This window comes from Tiliqua scincoides, chromosome 4 (genome assembly GCF_035046505.1).
Source record: "Tiliqua scincoides isolate rTilSci1 chromosome 4, rTilSci1.hap2, whole genome shotgun sequence".
Taxonomy (NCBI): Eukaryota; Metazoa; Chordata; class Lepidosauria; order Squamata; family Scincidae; genus Tiliqua; species Tiliqua scincoides.
This window is the reverse complement of record NC_089824.1, coordinates 172,850,890-172,868,165: the sequence shown is the minus strand read 5'-3', so window position 1 is coordinate 172,868,165 and position 17,276 is coordinate 172,850,890. Positions and strand designations below refer to the sequence as shown.

Sequence of the window (17,276 nt, the reverse complement as noted above, 5' to 3'; positions counted from 1 at the left end):
CTGAGTTCTCAGCAATTCCTAGCATATGTACCTTAGTAACTACTTGGGCGCCTTTAGTACACACTAGCCATACAGCAGTCCACATAACTACAGAGCCTCTAAGAAGCACAGCCTCCTACGACACAAGACCAGATACTACCTTGGATTACTTGGGGAGGCCATCTTGCATTTCTTGCCACCATCTAAAGTTTGGCTGGCAGGAATACATGATAGGGGCTTACTTGAGGCAACACCTAGGATCTGGAACACCCTACCACAAGACAGCCTTCTGGCTCTCTTCCAAATGACATTTCAGTCTAAATCAAAGATAATTTTGTTCCAGAAGCCCTTTAACCATATGTATGCTTGACTTTGTTTGCTCTGCCAACTCCCTATTGTTATGCTGCTGTCATTTTTTTTATTTCTAATTGCTAAATTTTAATTATTGTTGCTTTTAAGGAATTTTTAAAAAAATGTGACTTCAAGTGGTGAGAAGTCCAGGGATTGCACAATAGGGTTTATAGTACAATCCTATGCAGGTCTACTCAGAAGTAAGTTCTATTATGTTCAGTGGAGCTTACTCCCATGAAAGTGTTATAGAATTGAAGCCTTAGTCTCCTTTGGTTGAAAAAAGAACCAGACAAAGACCTCTTTCAGGGGGGGAATGGACGGACGGATAAAAACAAGTTTGGTCAACTGTGGAAGCAGGTTACTGCAAGAAAGAAGCAAAAACACTAATAAGATCAGAGCAACTACACCCTAGTTGTGCCTCAATTTTGGTCAACATCAGTGGAAGCTCCCAGATCTTTCAATGTCCAGATCCAAAGTTGATACAAAATGTCTGTCTGTTCCTTTCACTAACTGGAGAGGCAGGAGACTAACCTTCCAAAGGCAGGAGAGAGAGAGACAGACAGACATCAAAGGAGGATTAGGGTTTTTCTTTTACATTCCTGGCTACCTTTAGCTGCCAAGTGATAGGTCTATTCACAGTAATCAAAACATGCAAACCCAGAGCACCAATTATTCTGTATCACACTTTCATTATAATAGCTGAATAAAATTCACAAGACACAAGAGAACTTAAATGCTAACACCCATGGGAAGTACTGGCCCAGAGAGATTAAGAGAGATTCAGGGCAGTGGCATGTTACACTAGATTCTATGAGTTTTTTTCACCATTTCTAAAAGAAAACTCCCATTAACTACTCAAAAAGTCCCAAACTACAAATAGTAACAACAGAATGTGAATAGATCTGGGGACATTTGTACTAATCCTCATCCTAAATCACACTGAGGCAGCTAGAATTAGAGACCCACAGGCCTCAACTCACGCCCTCCTGTTCTAAATGCTGAGCAAACAGAATTAAGGCCTTATATACCACCAAGCAACCATGTCAGCCCTATTGCACACCACCCTAGATGCAGTCTTCCCCACACCTTTCCAATACTATAATAAAAAACATGAAAACAACAACTCACCCAATAAGGATACTTCAGCTGCTGGCCAGCCCCTTGCCTCTTAGCTCAACAAATGCCAGCAACATCTGAAAAGAGCATGTGAGATTGTGTACTCTCTAGTGCTCCGCCTCTGCAAATACCACCTGCTCTGGATGTTTATGAAATTGCTGGCCAAGAAAATAGCCCAGCCTTCGCTTCACGGCTGCACTCAAATTCTTTGCCCTTTCTCAGTACAGTTATAGAACAGGGTTGGACATGAAGTGCTGTTTCAGTGAGAGGGGAACAGAGCATACTGAAAATCCCACTATGGTGTTATTGCTAATTATTCAGACACAGGAGGTGATGTGGGTACAGAATTCTTCCTCTTTTGATTGGAGGCACCGGATGTCCCACAGTGATTCAGAGCTTGCATGTGTGTTTTGCTTCTGCCCCCTCCTTCCCACTAAGGTTTACACACTTCCTGAAAGAGTCTTTGACATAGAATTCACAGGCATGAAACTGGTTCAAGTTGCTCTTTCACCCTGTGATGTAGACATCACACCACTCCCTGCTGATATACCAAACCTCAGTAAGGCAGAGGGGATAAGTAGGACAGTTTCAAAACAAGCCCTTCGGACTCTTCAGACAGGCTGTTTAAGGTTTGCAGACTTCCCACAACTACAAACACAAAACCAGAAGTAAGGGAATGGACCTCACTGAACCAGACCAATAACCAGAAATGCAAACCAGATTGTATTGCATCAACAGAATACATTACCCTGACACACACATACGCCCTTCTTTGAAAGGTTCATGGCATTTATGGACAGAGATATTTAACCAATGACAAGGCTCCAAAGCGAGTTAAGCTTTCAGGATCTTCAACTATATGTTATCTTCCAATGCAGCCCAGCTAGAGAATCCTTAAAATCAAATGAATAATGTAGGATTTTTCTCCCCTTAAGATTACAGGTCTGTGTGCACAAGGGAAGGGCGTTCTAACCAAATCTGCCCAGCTTCCCAGTCCTATTATTTGATTTATTTTACTATGTAAACCACTTTGTGAGCTACTCTTGTTGAAAAGCAGTATATAAATATTCTTAATAATAATAACTCATCTCTTATCAAGCATATGGTTGGTAAGCCACAAGATCACCCTCCTCTGTGCCTCTGTTTACATATCAAGCGAACAATTTATTTGCCCCAGAGGAGTTATTTCATTCTAACATCTTACATCCGAGCAGCTAAAACAAAACATTTCATGTACAGTTCAGACTTTATACACTGGGACTTGACAGAGTAGGTGTGCCATTGAACTGAAAACCAGCCTGACGTTTGGGAGAAAGTCCTTATTATTTGCAAGAGTGAAGACAGAAGAGTTCATCCTGTACAGAACTGCTGCAGAAGCTCTAGACAGCTCAACAATAACTCAGGACAGCTCAACACTAACTCAGCTCAACACTAGGGCTCATTTGGGATCTTTGCAGCATGATCCGTTCTCCACCATAAAGGGTATGATCCAGCTGGACTCTTTGCATAGCATGGACATGAGCATGATCATACTCTCTTCCTCTCCACCAATAGTCACCTTCCACCCTGGTGAGTAGGCTTGAAGCCTTGGTTTTAGATTCTTTTCTCTCCTTCATCCTCCCCCCATCTGGTCTGTCATCAAATCATGCCACTACAACACTGCCAAAGAGTCCCCTCCTCTCTGTTCCCTAAAAATAATAACTCATACCTTGCTAATCTCCCATTTAGATTATTGCAACCCTCTCCTCTCTGATATTCTGCTGGCTTACCTCAGACTCTTTTAGTGGCATTCTGCCACCAAACCCATTTAACAGAGACATGTGTTGAGGGGAAGCAGAGCCTCACCTGTCATACTCCAATGAAAAATAGCCTCAGCATCCCTTCTGATTGTGCACATGCTCCACTCACATTTTGAGGGACTGTGTAATCACAGAGGAGGCCGAACTCTCGTCTGCCACAGCTCCGGTCTCTTCCTATATAGAGACTAGAGCCGCAGAGGTTAAAGCTCAGCCTTTGCTGTGACTGGGCATGTGCTACAGCTTCCAAGTAGGATGTTATCATACAGGGAGATTCTAGAGCTGCAGTACATGCCTGCCAGAGTTTGGTGGTGCTGGGAGCTGCTCCTTAATCTCCCTCTTCTAAGGTTTGGGAGACACCTGAATCAAAGTGTGCAGTGGGGAAAACTGCCTGGAAAGAGAAAGGTATGGACCAAAGTTGCATGGTTTGAACTCCTCATTCTCTGCAGAGTTGCTTTTGTTGTTGTTTTTTTTCTTCATGTGCCTGTTACTATACAGTGGGAGACTAGAGCTATGGCAGCAAGAACTCAATCTCTCACTTTGGTTGTGCATGTGCTGTGGCTTTAGCACTCAGAATGCATTGCAGCACTACAGCAAGTGCCTCCCCAGCCATTCACTTCCCCACTCATCACTGCCATTTACCTGTCCCTCTTCACTCTGACCATATCACATTACTTCTTAAATCAATGCACTGGTTTCTTGTTTACACTCAGATCTAGGATAAACTCCCAATCCTTACCATCAAAGCCCTCCATGGCCTCAACCCTCCTTACTTTCTACTTTTAGATCCTGTTACATCCTACTCTTTGCTTCTCTAGCTCCACCACCCTCACCTGCCCAAAGGTCTTTTGCACTGTGCCCTCTCCCTTAGTGCCTGGATCACCTTCATTACCAAAGGTATGCCTCCTTCAAATCCCTTTTCAAAACCCACATTTTCCATGAAACCTATGACACTATTCTCTACCTTTTCTGCAACTACGCCTATCATGTGCATGATATAATCACATATTCCTGCACATCACACTCCAGTGTTGCCTCCTTTGTTGCCTGCCACAATATTAGATTGTAAGCCACTTGCGATTGTGAGCCACTTCTACTCTATACTAAGCACCATACACACTGATGACTGCACTCAAACAAACAAATGCAATCCAAGCAATACACAATGTCAGCTGACAGCACCTGATTCAAGCACATTACTAGAGTCACATTTCTCTTATTCCCTCATTTCACCAATGAGCTGATGATCATGGAAAACAAATGCCTGGCTGGTACTCTCTCTAACCCATGGGAAAGAAGGAGCGTCAGCACCTCTTCCTGGATAAATGGATCTTGGGATTGGGACCTCCTCTATACCACTTTGTACAAGTCAAGAATTTTTAGTCACCATAGCAGTCTCTTGACTGTGTGCACAAAGAATGATCCATGCACAGTAATAAGTTCCCACATAAGGACTGCCATTTGATGTAGTGGAGCCAACAGATCAATTTTTTCTATCAGGTTACCTAATTTTTAGTGATAGATACAAATTTATTCGATACACCACAGAGATTAGTTCTTTTCTTCTAACATGTCAATTTCAGCATAGAGCCAACTTGCCATACTTAAACAACAATGTTTAATTGGTGAATCAAGTCTTCTTTCCTAACGTTGTGCAGTATCTTTATTACTATCAGAAAGTTAGATAAGCTCAGACTTTACCTTAAATCACTCAGTAACACTACTATTTAGCCAAAAGGAGCAAGTTCTTTGAAATATCCTTAAATGATGACAACATTCTTCTAAAACATCCCTGTTCACTGCATTCTTTCAATCTTTCAAGGAGTTCAGAATGGTGCTTTAGCCTTACAGCTCTGTGAAATACATTGGGCAATCCAATATTGCTCTTCCTCAGGCCTCTCATTTCATCCTTATCTTTATCTTCAATTCAGAGGTATAAACATAATTCTTGTTTTGTTTTATGTGTTGAGTGGTTTTAGTTGTTGTTTTGGAGTATTAATAATCCTTCTACAACAACCTGGAAGGTTGAACATTATAAGTGCTATTTTATTGGTGGTGTATGAAGAGAGACATGCTAAATTGCCCACACCCTTCCAATGAATTAATGACTGGGAAAGAACTTGTAGCTAAGTCTCTCAAGTCCAATTGCAGCACTCTTTCCACTAGACTACACTGGTTCTCATTAATGATGGCAGGCGTGGAATGTTAGCATCATGTGCTGTTTGTTGAGCAAGCCCTTTAAGGAAAATTCTACAAAGTAAACAGACGCTTATTCCTCCCATGATTTGCAGAGAAAGTAAGGTAAATAAATAATGAAAAGAGCCAAGGGAGGAGAGATTTACAGAATCCTGACATTCTGACACCCTAGTCAAAAACAAGAAATTTCATTCTTATTCCCTTTTCTTTCCTGCTTCCAAACATAAACTTTCATACTATCTTCAGCAACAACATAGCAAGTTTTGTTCCATAAACATTGTAAGTGGGAACTGTAAAACACACCCACCCACCCTGCTTTTCTTTGTTTTAAGTGGAATGCAGCCAAATGGGACTATCAATTTGGGTGAAGCAGTGGTGCGGAGGAAGGATTCTTCACTCCATGCCATTTACCGTAATCAAAATTGCCCCCTGTATTTTTTTTTTTTAATGGGGAAGAGAATAGGCATGATCCAGGTGGTGCTCCTGGATCTGCAGCTGATCCTGTATTCCCGGATGGTGGCTATGGCCAGGGGGAGCCTTTGTTCAGCTTCAGCTGATTCACCAGCTGTGACAATACCTGAGCCGCTCAGACCTGGCCACGGTGACCCATGTCCTAGTGACACCTAGATTAGATCACTGCAATGTGCTGTACATTGGGCTGCCTCTGACGACGGTTCAGAAACTACAACTAGTGAAGAACACAGTTGCCGTGTGGTTGCTGGGGCTCACTGGTTCAGCTCAGCTGGGCCGCTGCTTCAGCGACTACAATGGCTGCCGGTTCATTTCTGGGCTGAATTCAAAGCGCTAGTTTTGACTTTTAAAGCCCTTTACAGCTTGGGTCCAGAGTATTTGAGGGACTGCCTCCTTCCATATAATCCTTCCCGTCCTCTCAGATAATCAGAGGGGCCCTTCTAATTGCGCCGCCACCAGTAGAGGTGAGGGGGATGGAGGCAAGAAATAGAGCCTTCTCGGTGGTGATGCCCCATCTGTGGCATTCCCTCTGCCTGAAACTGAGAACAGCTCCCTCTTTGGAGGCCTTTTGGCAGGGTCTCAAGACTTTTTTATTTAGGGAAGCTTTTAAATGTTGACATGGGGGGCTGACACTTTTTATGAAACAACTTTTTAACTGATCCAACTGTGTAGTACTGTTTTTATGGTTTTAATTGTTTTTATTAACATTTAGATATTTTATCTATTGTATTATTTTGTAAGTTGCCTTGAGGGCCTCTGAGTGGGATGGAAAGGCGGCATATAAATTATTTAAATCAGTGGTTCTCACACATTTAGCACCGGGACCCACTTTTTAGAATGAGAATCTGTCAGGACCCACCGGAAGTGATGTCATGACCAGAAGTGACATCATCAAGCAGGAAAATTTTTAACAATCCTAGGCTGCAATCCTACCCACACTTACCAAGAGTAAGTCCCATTGACTATCATTAACTATCATTGTTAAAAGAATATACAGAGTAGTTTTCTAAAAGTAAAGGACTGTAACATTTCCCCAAATGCATACCTTGATAGCATCAAGTTTAATATATTAAAAATAAAATACTGAAATGATTGGGGGCCCACCTGAAATTGGCTCACAACCCACCTAGTGGGTCCCAACCCAGTTTGAGAAACACTGCCTTAAATAAAATAAATAGAGATCTGGTGCCACACTGCCCCACAGATGCGACTGATCAAACAGCATTTTATTGATATACTGCATTTTATTGAAAAAGAAAACCCACCCCCTGCAATTATGGATCTTCCATGTTTCCATGATCTTCCAAGTAGTTTGGCACTAATGATCTTAGTACTGGCCCAATCCAGTGGTACTCAAACTTTTCCGGCCAGTGGCTCCCTTAAGGTCCAAGAGAGATTCAATGAGGTTCAACCCAGGAGCACACAGAAAGCGCACTTTCTTACTGAAGTGGCCAGAAATATTAACTATATTAAATATATTAAATATATTATATTTATTATAATATATTAAATATATATTAACTATATTAATATTAATTATATTAATCATATCATTAATTAAATGCAGATCTTAAAAATATATTATTAATACACAGCAATATACATGCTTTATAAATTATCAGCTGCTGATCACTGTTGGAGACAGGATGCTGGAGTAGATAGATTTTGTCTGGTCCAGGAGGACTCATTTTTTTAAACTTTGTAAGCATACCAATAGAATTGTTTTATCAAATGAACTTTGTGAATCAACATTACACACACACACACCCCTGCAGACCCCAATCCAACTAGTCATTTCTCCCATTCTCCTTGGATAGGACTGAACCCTTTAATTTAATGAAATTAAATTTTTCCAGCAGCTGGTGGGGAAAACAAAAATAGACCATGAAAATATATCAGAGCTGATAAGGGTTTGGTTAGGAAGCTGATTTGTCTCCTATACTAGGAGATGCACATCTCAAGCCTTTGCATGTCTACTCAGAAGTAAGTCCCATTAGAGTCAATGGGGCTTATATATATAGGCAACCTTCAGTCTCGAAAGACTATGGTATCGCACTCTGACAGGTGGTTCTGGCACAGCGTCTAGTGTGGCTGAAAAGGCCAATCTGGGAGTGACAATCCCTTCCACACCGGGAACAAGTGCAGTCTGTCCCTGGTCTGTCTCCCTGGCTATGGGCCTTCCTTCTTCGCCTCTTTGCCTCAGACTGCTGGCAAAGTGTCTCTTCAAACTGGGAAAGGCCATGCTGCACAGCCTGCCTCCAAGCGGACCGCTCAGAGGCCAGGGTAAAGTGTAATGGGGCTTACTCCCAGGAAAGTGTGGATAGGATTGGGCTGACAATCACTTCATCAATGGCTTATTGATGTGTAATGGGGCTTACTCCCAGGAAAGTGTGGATAGGATTGGGCTGGCAATCACTTCATCAATGGCTGATAAGTATTCCCTTCAAACAGCAAGATTCATCACTTTAAAAATACAGCCTTTCCTCTTCAGTCAAACAACAAGATTAATAAATCACTTTAAAAACAGTACCCTTTTTCTGCTCATGGCCAAGTAAAGTGTGTGCTTCTCTCTCTCTCCCCTCCCCCATTTGCCAACTGCATGGAAACAACTCTAAGACCCCTGGTGACTGGTAAAATAGGAAGTGTTTTATTTGGGGAGGGGGAGGAAAGCGGGAAGGTTTGGAGATCGAAAGGGGGGAGTGGAAGAGGGAGGGGGTTGAAAAGAGAGATTTCACTTTGATGAGAAGCAATCCCGGGCTGGGAACTAGGAACCAACCAGACAAGGATCAGCGAGGGTTAAGGACTGCAAGCTAAGCATGTTCAGTACTTGCCAGATGGGGGTTGGAGTTGAAGAGGTAACACAGAAGAGGAAGCCTCAGAGTGAAGAGGGCGGGGCTGCAGCAGCTACTCTCGCAGCTGAGCAACTCCCATTTCTTCTGCTTTAAAAAAGCGCAGACGACGGGCAGAAGACGAGCTCGTATTCTGCCCAGAGGTGTGACTGCATCGCTGCAAGGGGACATCCCATGCCTCCCTAAAGAGCCGTGCCGCACAGTTTGAATAACACTGGCCTAATCCTATCCTCCACCAGCCCACAGCATGCAGTACCAACTATGGTAAAGTAAATTTTTTTTTACTTGCCTCTCTGTAGGCCACCTGGCCTCCACTGGGTCTCCTCTGACCTACAGCAGCTATTTACATGGTGTAAGTCTGAGGACCCTTAGGGTGCATGTTGGACCAGAAAAAGGAGGATAGGATCTTGGCATGCACTGTTGCCACCAAGATCCTCCCCCTCCCACGCATGAACCCCCCTAGTTCGGCCCAGTACCCACCCCAATCGTTCCCTGAATTTCTCCACTTTACCTGCTCTAGCAGAGCATTCCAAAGCCACTGGCCATTTGCACTGGTGGCTCCAAAGTGCACAACAGCAGTGTGGCTTTGCGTCACCACAATGGGGTTTATCTGACTTATTGTGAGATTATTATTAAGAATAGTCATATACCACTTCCAATAGGAGTAGTTCACAAAGTGGTTTATATAGTTAAATAAATCAGTACAGGTCGAACCTTGTTATACACTGATTTTTTATACATGGATTTGACCCAACACGAATAGCCACTGCAAATGAGAAGGAATGTGCTTGATCCCTAGAGAGGGGGGAAAATACATCTCTTTAAAATCAGTTTAAAAAAAGCAAACTTCTTTTCTTACTGTTGTAGAGAGACAGTCATGCATGCAGGCGATCTTTCCATTCTTCAGCTGGGCCAGGCAAAGGCAGAGGGTCCTTCACATTTCTAATTGCTAACTGCCTCACTACAACAATAAGAAAAGCTGTTTTTAAACCACAATTGTAAAGGGATACACTTTTTAATTTTTTTAAACAGCTTTTATTTAACGCATTGTATGTTATCAGCAGGGAGTCCCAGAACCCCTGCAGATGTTGAGGCATAATCTTATTTCCTTAGGAGTAATGGAGGGGCAAGAAACCTGGATGTCTAAAATCTATTTTTCCACTGTTTTTTTATTCATTGATTTTTTTTTATTCACTAGGGCAGTGGTTCTCAAACTGGGGCATCACGACGCCCCAGGCTGTGGGCCCTGGACTCTGTCCCCTTAAGGAATGGCGGCGACAGCAATGTGATCCCCAGGATCGTGTCACTAAGAGGGGCACAGAGACTGGCGTGCACTTACTAGGCGTGCCTCCAGGGGTGCAGGGAGCCCTGCGTGACCCTCCGCAGGGCTCCCTGAGCTTTAGAAAGTGAAAGCTGAAAGATCACACTGCACTTCTAGTTTGTGATTGCAAAGTAAATGCCAGTCCCTGTACTCCCTTAGCAATGCAAACCTAGGGCATCGTGTTGCTGCCTCCCCTTGCCCCTGCAAGAACTTAGAGCAGCTCAAACTCTCCCTGAGAGTTTGAGAACCGCTGCACTACGGGTTCTGGAACAGAACCCCAGCGGATAATGAGGGACAACCTGTATTGTGAGATCTGTCAGTGTAAGCTCATCATTGGATTGGGGCTGTTAGTTAACCAAGTATAGGAACTGCAATTCTTACTAAGGTTTTAAAATAAAAACAGAGATTGCCATGTTTTAGAAGATGTTTTAACAGTATGCTTGTTAAGCTGTCCTGTCTGTTAAAAAGCTGTTTTCTAACAATCAATTTTATCAGTTAAATGATGAGAAGACTAAATATACACCTAGAACCCCTGAGCAGCTTTTAAGGGAGCCACTTTTTATTGTGGCTATAGACCATGGGGAAGACATTAAGCACACCTTTGTCTCCATCTCCCCACAAAATCTTCAACGAAGGCACTAGCCAACTCACCAAGAAACAGAACACGTTTTGATCTGGCCATGAAGAAAACTCTAAGACAGGGGTGTCAAACATAAGGGCCAGGGGCTGGATGCGGCCTGCAGAAACTTTTTATCCGGCCCTCAGGCTCTCAGCTGTTGAGCAGTGCTGGAGGAGTTACTGCTGAATTGGGCTCTCCCATATCTTTGTAGCTCAGTAGAGATCTTCCTGCCTGATGAATAGCAGCAAGAACAGAAAGCTAATATACCTTGCTGGTGTGTGTATCTAAGTGTTTGTGTGTGTGTTGGGTAGAGAGGGAAAGAGATAGCATGCCCTTAACTGAGCAGCAGCAGGAGGAGAAGCAAACTGTTTGCAAGCTGAGAAACTGAGTTTGCAAGATCAAAGGAGGCTCAAAATAAATTGTACTGGAGCACTGTGGAATGGGGTGAAAAGCTGAGCCACACCACTGAATTATACCAGCCACAGAAAGGAGAACCTACACATCACGAACTTTACATCCTTTGGAACTGGGCTGGGAGTGAAGGCACACGAATGAGATTGTTGGATAACTTAAAACCTGGAGTGCAACAGAACAGGCAATGCATTGGGATGAACTGAAGCACTGGGAGAGGAGGCCTGAAAAAATAAAGGAATGTTGCAACACAGATCCTTGCTCATGCCCAACCCTAACTCTCTTCACAAGTGTGCGCTATGACATAAAACTCTGTGCTAGCTATCTGGGTGAAGGGAATTGGAGGAAATAGAGCCAGAAAGTTGTCAGAGGGGGTTGATCTGCATGCAGCTTAGCTGGTGTGCCCTTTAGGTGCATCCTAAAGCTTTTAGAATATTTGACACCAAGTGGCGTCAAATAGGCAATTGAGTGCATTTGTGTTTGTTCATTTGTTTTGTATGCTTAATGTTACAGCCAATGGGTGTCCTGAATCTGTTCCACATAGTGCCCAAACAGATGTGTTGATTTTTTTTCTTTGGGGCCCAGCCAATTCCCAATCCCAGTTTCACTGTTTCTCATCCAGTGACACGATATAATCCAGAAAAAGATTTCAGATGTGTGCATGGCATTTAATGCTTGTTTAAAAGCCAAAGGGTGAAAATAAGCAAGTATTGATGATTGAAAAGAATATGCAAACAGGCACTTGAGCATTAATTAAATTTAAGCTAATGCAAAATTATGAAAAAATTGCAAAAAACCCCAAACTCTGTCCTGAAATTCATCATGAGTCTTAAAATGAAGATCAGGTTCAGAGTATATCAACTTACCTACAGGAAAGCTAACCAAAATGAAACACTACATACTGCTGTTGCACTACATTTCTTTGCAAGTCAGATCATTTTTCACTGGTACTGAAACAACAGTCATGTTACTACAAGTAACTAATCCTATTTATATGAAATATAATTAATATAATTGCCATACATTATACATATGACTGACGTTTGCATATCATTTTATATATTTTCTAGCCCATCTTGCATTTCATTTTGAAGATAAATAGGATAGGAAGTGTAAAACAAACCTAACCCAACGTGAACTTTGGTAGATATAATGTGCATGCAAATCAGCTCTGAAGTCCCACAGATTTCATCAGGAATTACTGCGAACTATGACTCAGATCTGAGTCTGAACAAATCTGAGTAAGATTTTTTTTTTTTTTTAAATAACTAGCCCAAGGTTCACAGAAGTTTAAGAACAAGGGCAGGGACTGAGGAAATTCTGACTCCACTTGTTCAGCTTTAAATCAATGAAAAGAAGCTGATGACTTTTCATTAATACCAGTGAAAGAGACAGAAAAAAAATACCAATGAAAGATAGGAATGTTCAGCAAATATGTGGACTTAGCTCTACCAACATAACATTACAGGTCCAGCCTATTTATACACGGATTTTTTATACACGGATTTGACTCAAAAGGAATGGCCCCTGCAAATGAGAAGGAATGTGCTGATCCCTGGAGAAGGGGGAAAATGCATCCCTTTAAAATCCGTTTAAAAAACTGAACAGTCCCTTTAACAATAGCGTCCTTAATGAGAGGGGGGGGACAGCTGGCTGACAATCCATCAGTCCTCCTCTCTCCCCTCCCTTCCCCCTGAGCACGTGAAAGAAAGGTGATCACTTTGCACTGGTGAAGGGAGGGGCTGAGTGAAGCACCTTTGTAAGCGCTTGAAGGACTACTGATTGATGGATTGTCTTCTTAATGACTCTAATCTTACATCACAAAGGTCAGCAAGGCTGTTTTTAAATCACTGGAGCAAAGAAAATTTGTTTTTTAAATTGATTTGCTATAGTGCATTTTTTGCCATAAATGTGAGTGCTTGGAATGGAACCCACACAAATGAGTCTCAACCTGTAATTGTTTATTATGCACGTTAAAGCGCAAGTTTTTTATTTCTGCTCTGGCAAACTGTTTGATTGTATTCACTCATCATCATATCACTGATGTAGTCCCTCTTATGGTCACTATTTCTATGTAACACAGACCAGCAGTTCTCAAATTTCAAGCAAGTTTGAGAACACTGGTCTTTGCCGGGGCATGGTAATGACATGATCTCCAAGAACGTGTGGCTGCCAGAGAGCAAGAGGTGGTTGTTGTTGTTTTTTAGATGTACCCCTTCATAAGCCAGCCCCTGAGGGGAAGTGGGGAGCCCTGCAGAGTCCTCCGCATTGCTCCCCATGCATCAAAACAAGGAAAAAATGCAACTGTGACCTGAAAGTGGGCTCCCTGCAACCCAGGGAGGCCAACACAGAAAGGGGTAAATTGAAAAAAAGCCCCTTAGTCCCAAGCAAGAGCACAATCCTGGGGATCACAGGATTGCCTACCTCCCTTCCCCAATCCTTAAAGGGCCAGGTACAGTGCTTCCCAGGCTGGTGAGTCATGACCCAACTGTTTGAGAACCAATAACATAGACTATCCAAAATATGTAAGAACACATTCTTTCCTTGACATCCAAAAACATTCACACAATCAGAAATGCAGAACAGAATTATCCTGCTAACTAGGCACTTCTTCAAGTAATGCTCCTCTTATACTTAAGAGGGGGAGAGTAACTAACCCTGTTTACCCCAGCACAATGACTTTTCTAATAAGTATTTGCTGGGGTTTCTTCTACACCTTTTTAAAGCCCTTTTGGGACAGGAAGTCATTTAGTTATTTGGTTTTCTCTGTAAACTCCTTTATGAACTTTTTGATGAAAAGCAGTACATAAATATTCTTAATAAGAAGAATACATATGACCCAATAAAAATAGAGATATATGAAGAGCACAGGAATGGTACACACCAAATGCCACTAAAGAAAGTATCTGAAGGCTGACATCTGATTATGGAAGTCTCAGCTTTCAAATACAAGAAACTAATAATTAACAGATACAAATGTTTTATAATATTGATTTTGTACAAAAGTTGCTAAGTGTTAGCCATACTTACAATATCCTACACAAATCTATGCCAGTCTGTGACAGCAAGTATACCATTCCTACTGCCAATGCAACACTGACTTTTACCACTGGGTGGTCATGAAAGCTATTCAGAATGCCCTGACAAAGAACAACTTCACATATCACTTTTCCTGACACAGATTTAAAGGCCATTCAGATGTAATGTCAAGCCACTGTTTGGTTTTACAAGAATTAGAAGATACAAACCTTGGGCTCATGTAGTCCCTCCTCCCCTCCTGTACCAAGACTAGAAGAAAACTTCTGATTCCAGTTGTCATTTTGTTCATATTCAGAAAGCCATGCACTTGTCTGAACTGGCATCAGAAGTTCCTAATCTTGGTGTACTAGAGGAGAAGGGAATGTGCAAACTTGAGGCTTGTGCCTGCTAATTCTCCTAATGCTGAACTCTGGTTTGACATTATGTCTGCCTCAACTTTCTATCTCAGAGGGGTATCCATCAGGTTGAATCAAGACTTACTCCCCCCCCCCCCCAATATGGAATTCATGTTGAGAAACCCAGCAATGTTCAAACAAAAGGAGTACATTAATTTTATCTCCCTTTTAAATGCAGGACAAATCAACTTATACTTTCCATAAAGTTTGGACAGAAAAAAACCCAAGCATCTATCTGCTAACTAGCTACAAATATCTGGGAAACAATCTGCTAGAAGCAGGTAACCTGCTAGAACTCAGGTCTCCCAAGTGGATAATTTGCATCTTGCAAGCTGCAAACATTTTTCATCTCTTTTTCACTGTCAGTCCTTAAAAAAACCCCAAACTTACAGAATTCTTCTCTGTGTCAAATTCAAATTTGGACAAATGCAGGATCAACACAACTTACAGCAAAGGTCTTCAACAGGCGGGTGATAACATGACCTCACAACAGGTACACAGCAGTACTGCCACTGCCTTTTTAATTTTGAGGTTGATGTCTGCACAGTTTGAACAGGAGCCATGGCTAGGGATCATAGATAGGCAAATTCCAGAGATTTGTGTGGGATGAAGCCCCACAATCTACAGACTGTGTAACCCTCTGTTTCTCACCTGTCTACCTTCTCTCCCTGCTGCAGTACACCTTCTGCCTTGCCTTCTCTTTCTGCCTTTCAAAATTGAGTGCACACTGTTATGCCTTTTTCCTCTCCTCTTCTTGCAGTTGCCATAGAAAGAAAGAAGGGACAGAATGACAGAGTGGCAGCGCACATCAACATGCCACTACAAGGTGGGAAAAGGAGAGTACTGTAGCAACATGGTTGCTCACTCACCAACCAGTCAGCTGGCTCTTGAAAGCAAGTCCTACGTACAGGTTGGCGTTTGAGATAGGTCCTAACTCTTGAAGACCACTGCCATAGAGCTACACATTATTGATAACAAGAAATTTGAAGAGTATTGTACTCTAGAAATAGGGCTATTACAAAAGCTTCAGCTACATAGCGTTTTGTTAAGTTTCAAGATGCACTGATTCGATCCATCCAATCCCTTTATGCCACAGAACAATGGTGCCACTCCATTCTAGTGCAGTCAGTAGACCAGAAAAGTCACCAGATCAGCAGAAATTAGATGATCTCAACATTGCATAAAACTCAAGAAAACATAGTACCTACCTCCTTTATTTTAGATCCTACTGTAAACACTTTTGCCCTAACATGCTGAACTTGCAATGTGGAAATGTTCTAAATATTAACAGACCAGTTTGCAGAAAATTATTAATACACCACCTAAGAATATCAAGCTTTCTTTCTTGAAAGATGTCATAGGGAGGGTGGAGTATCATCACAAACTGGATAAAACCAAGGAGAACAAAACTACCCAACACCAACTCTATGCCAAAAAAAATCACAGCCTGGTCTCAAAGTAACAGGGGCATGCTTTGTATACCAGTCAATCAAGCTTTCCAAGGACAAGCAGTGACAGCACTTATTAACTACACTTGATTGCTTTACTTGTTGAATTGCACAATTTTTACATGATAGCAGCCTGCAACAATTAAGGTATAACCTAGTATTCTACAAAGAGGGTATCAGCTGTCAGAACTTATAGTCCACAATCTTCTAACAAACCTCATCTGACCTCTAATGACTTTTTGTAAACAAGAAGTGCTACAAGAAAATTATACAGTACGGGTGGTTTATTTTATTTTCTAAAGTCAATAACAATATTTTCCAGAGTGACACCAACAACTCTAAATCACACTCCTGCTTCAGGATACTCATATTCTGAAGCACAGACCTGAACAGAAGGTTAATATAGCTGAGCCATCTTGTATTACACAGTTAAGAAATACAAATCAGGTTCCTTATCATCTGATTCTCAACACATGAAAGGCTGGAATCTTCCAGAAAGTTATACAATAAACTGAAAAACAATGCAGCTCACAGATACAGATAAGCTCCAGCCTGTTAAAAGCACTGCAAATGACATGTTATTTAAAAAGACAAAGTTACCTTTTAGGAGCCGCTATCTCTGATCACCTGTAGGTGAGAGCCACCATGTAGACACCATGTCAGCATGAGGGAAGTCCCAAGTGAAAGAAAACTGCAAGAAAACAGAACACATTTCCACTTCTGTGTATAACTGCCATTAAAAAAAAAAAATCAGACAAAGTCCAAGGATACAAACCTAAATGTACCTATCAGGTAGTAAATGACGCTGAACTCAGTGGGGCTTTATTCCAAGTCAACATGCCTATAATTGGGATTTATTTTTAATGTATGTCTCTACGCCATAGTGGGCCAGTAAAGTCAAATTCTAGGTACAAAACTGCATGTTTTCTGGGGACCAGGAAGACTGGGGCGCTTCTCAAAGCTCCATGTGTACTGCCAAGAGCTCTTATGTGTATTTCCACATACTACTATCCCTATTGGATTCAGGTTTAAAAGTTTAAATATCACAATCTGCAGGTCTTAAATTAGAAGGGTGGGTTTAAAAAAAAAAGAAAAAGAAAAAAGGAAATACTAAGTTCTTCTTATTAAATAAAATGAATACAAGCTGAATTATAAGGTAAGCAAGCCTTACAGTAAATCTCAAAACTGAATAAATGCCTAAAACATTTCTTTTTAGATTAGTCTACTAATGAGACACCAGGTTTCAAAATGAGTGAAGCTTCTGTGAAACGTTTCTGCTCCACAC

The 17,276-nt window shown here is 41.8% G+C and overlaps 1 protein-coding gene across 2 annotated transcripts in view; it reads right to left on the bottom strand.

Annotated features, from left to right (window-relative positions):
• PPARD (peroxisome proliferator activated receptor delta) overlaps positions 1-16,680 on the bottom strand; it is a 63,395-nt gene extending 46,715 nt beyond the window's left edge. The window contains exons 1-2 of one of the 2 annotated variants that reach the window (XM_066623566.1): positions 16,592-16,680; positions 9,618-9,719 (exon numbers count right to left, since the gene is read on the bottom strand). The gene's annotated coding sequence lies outside the window, so the exon portion shown is untranslated. The remainder of the gene's footprint in view (positions 1-9,617; positions 9,720-16,591) is intronic. The other variant, XM_066623567.1, reaches the window with a different exon arrangement.
• Between the last annotated feature and the right edge of the window lie 596 nt (positions 16,681-17,276).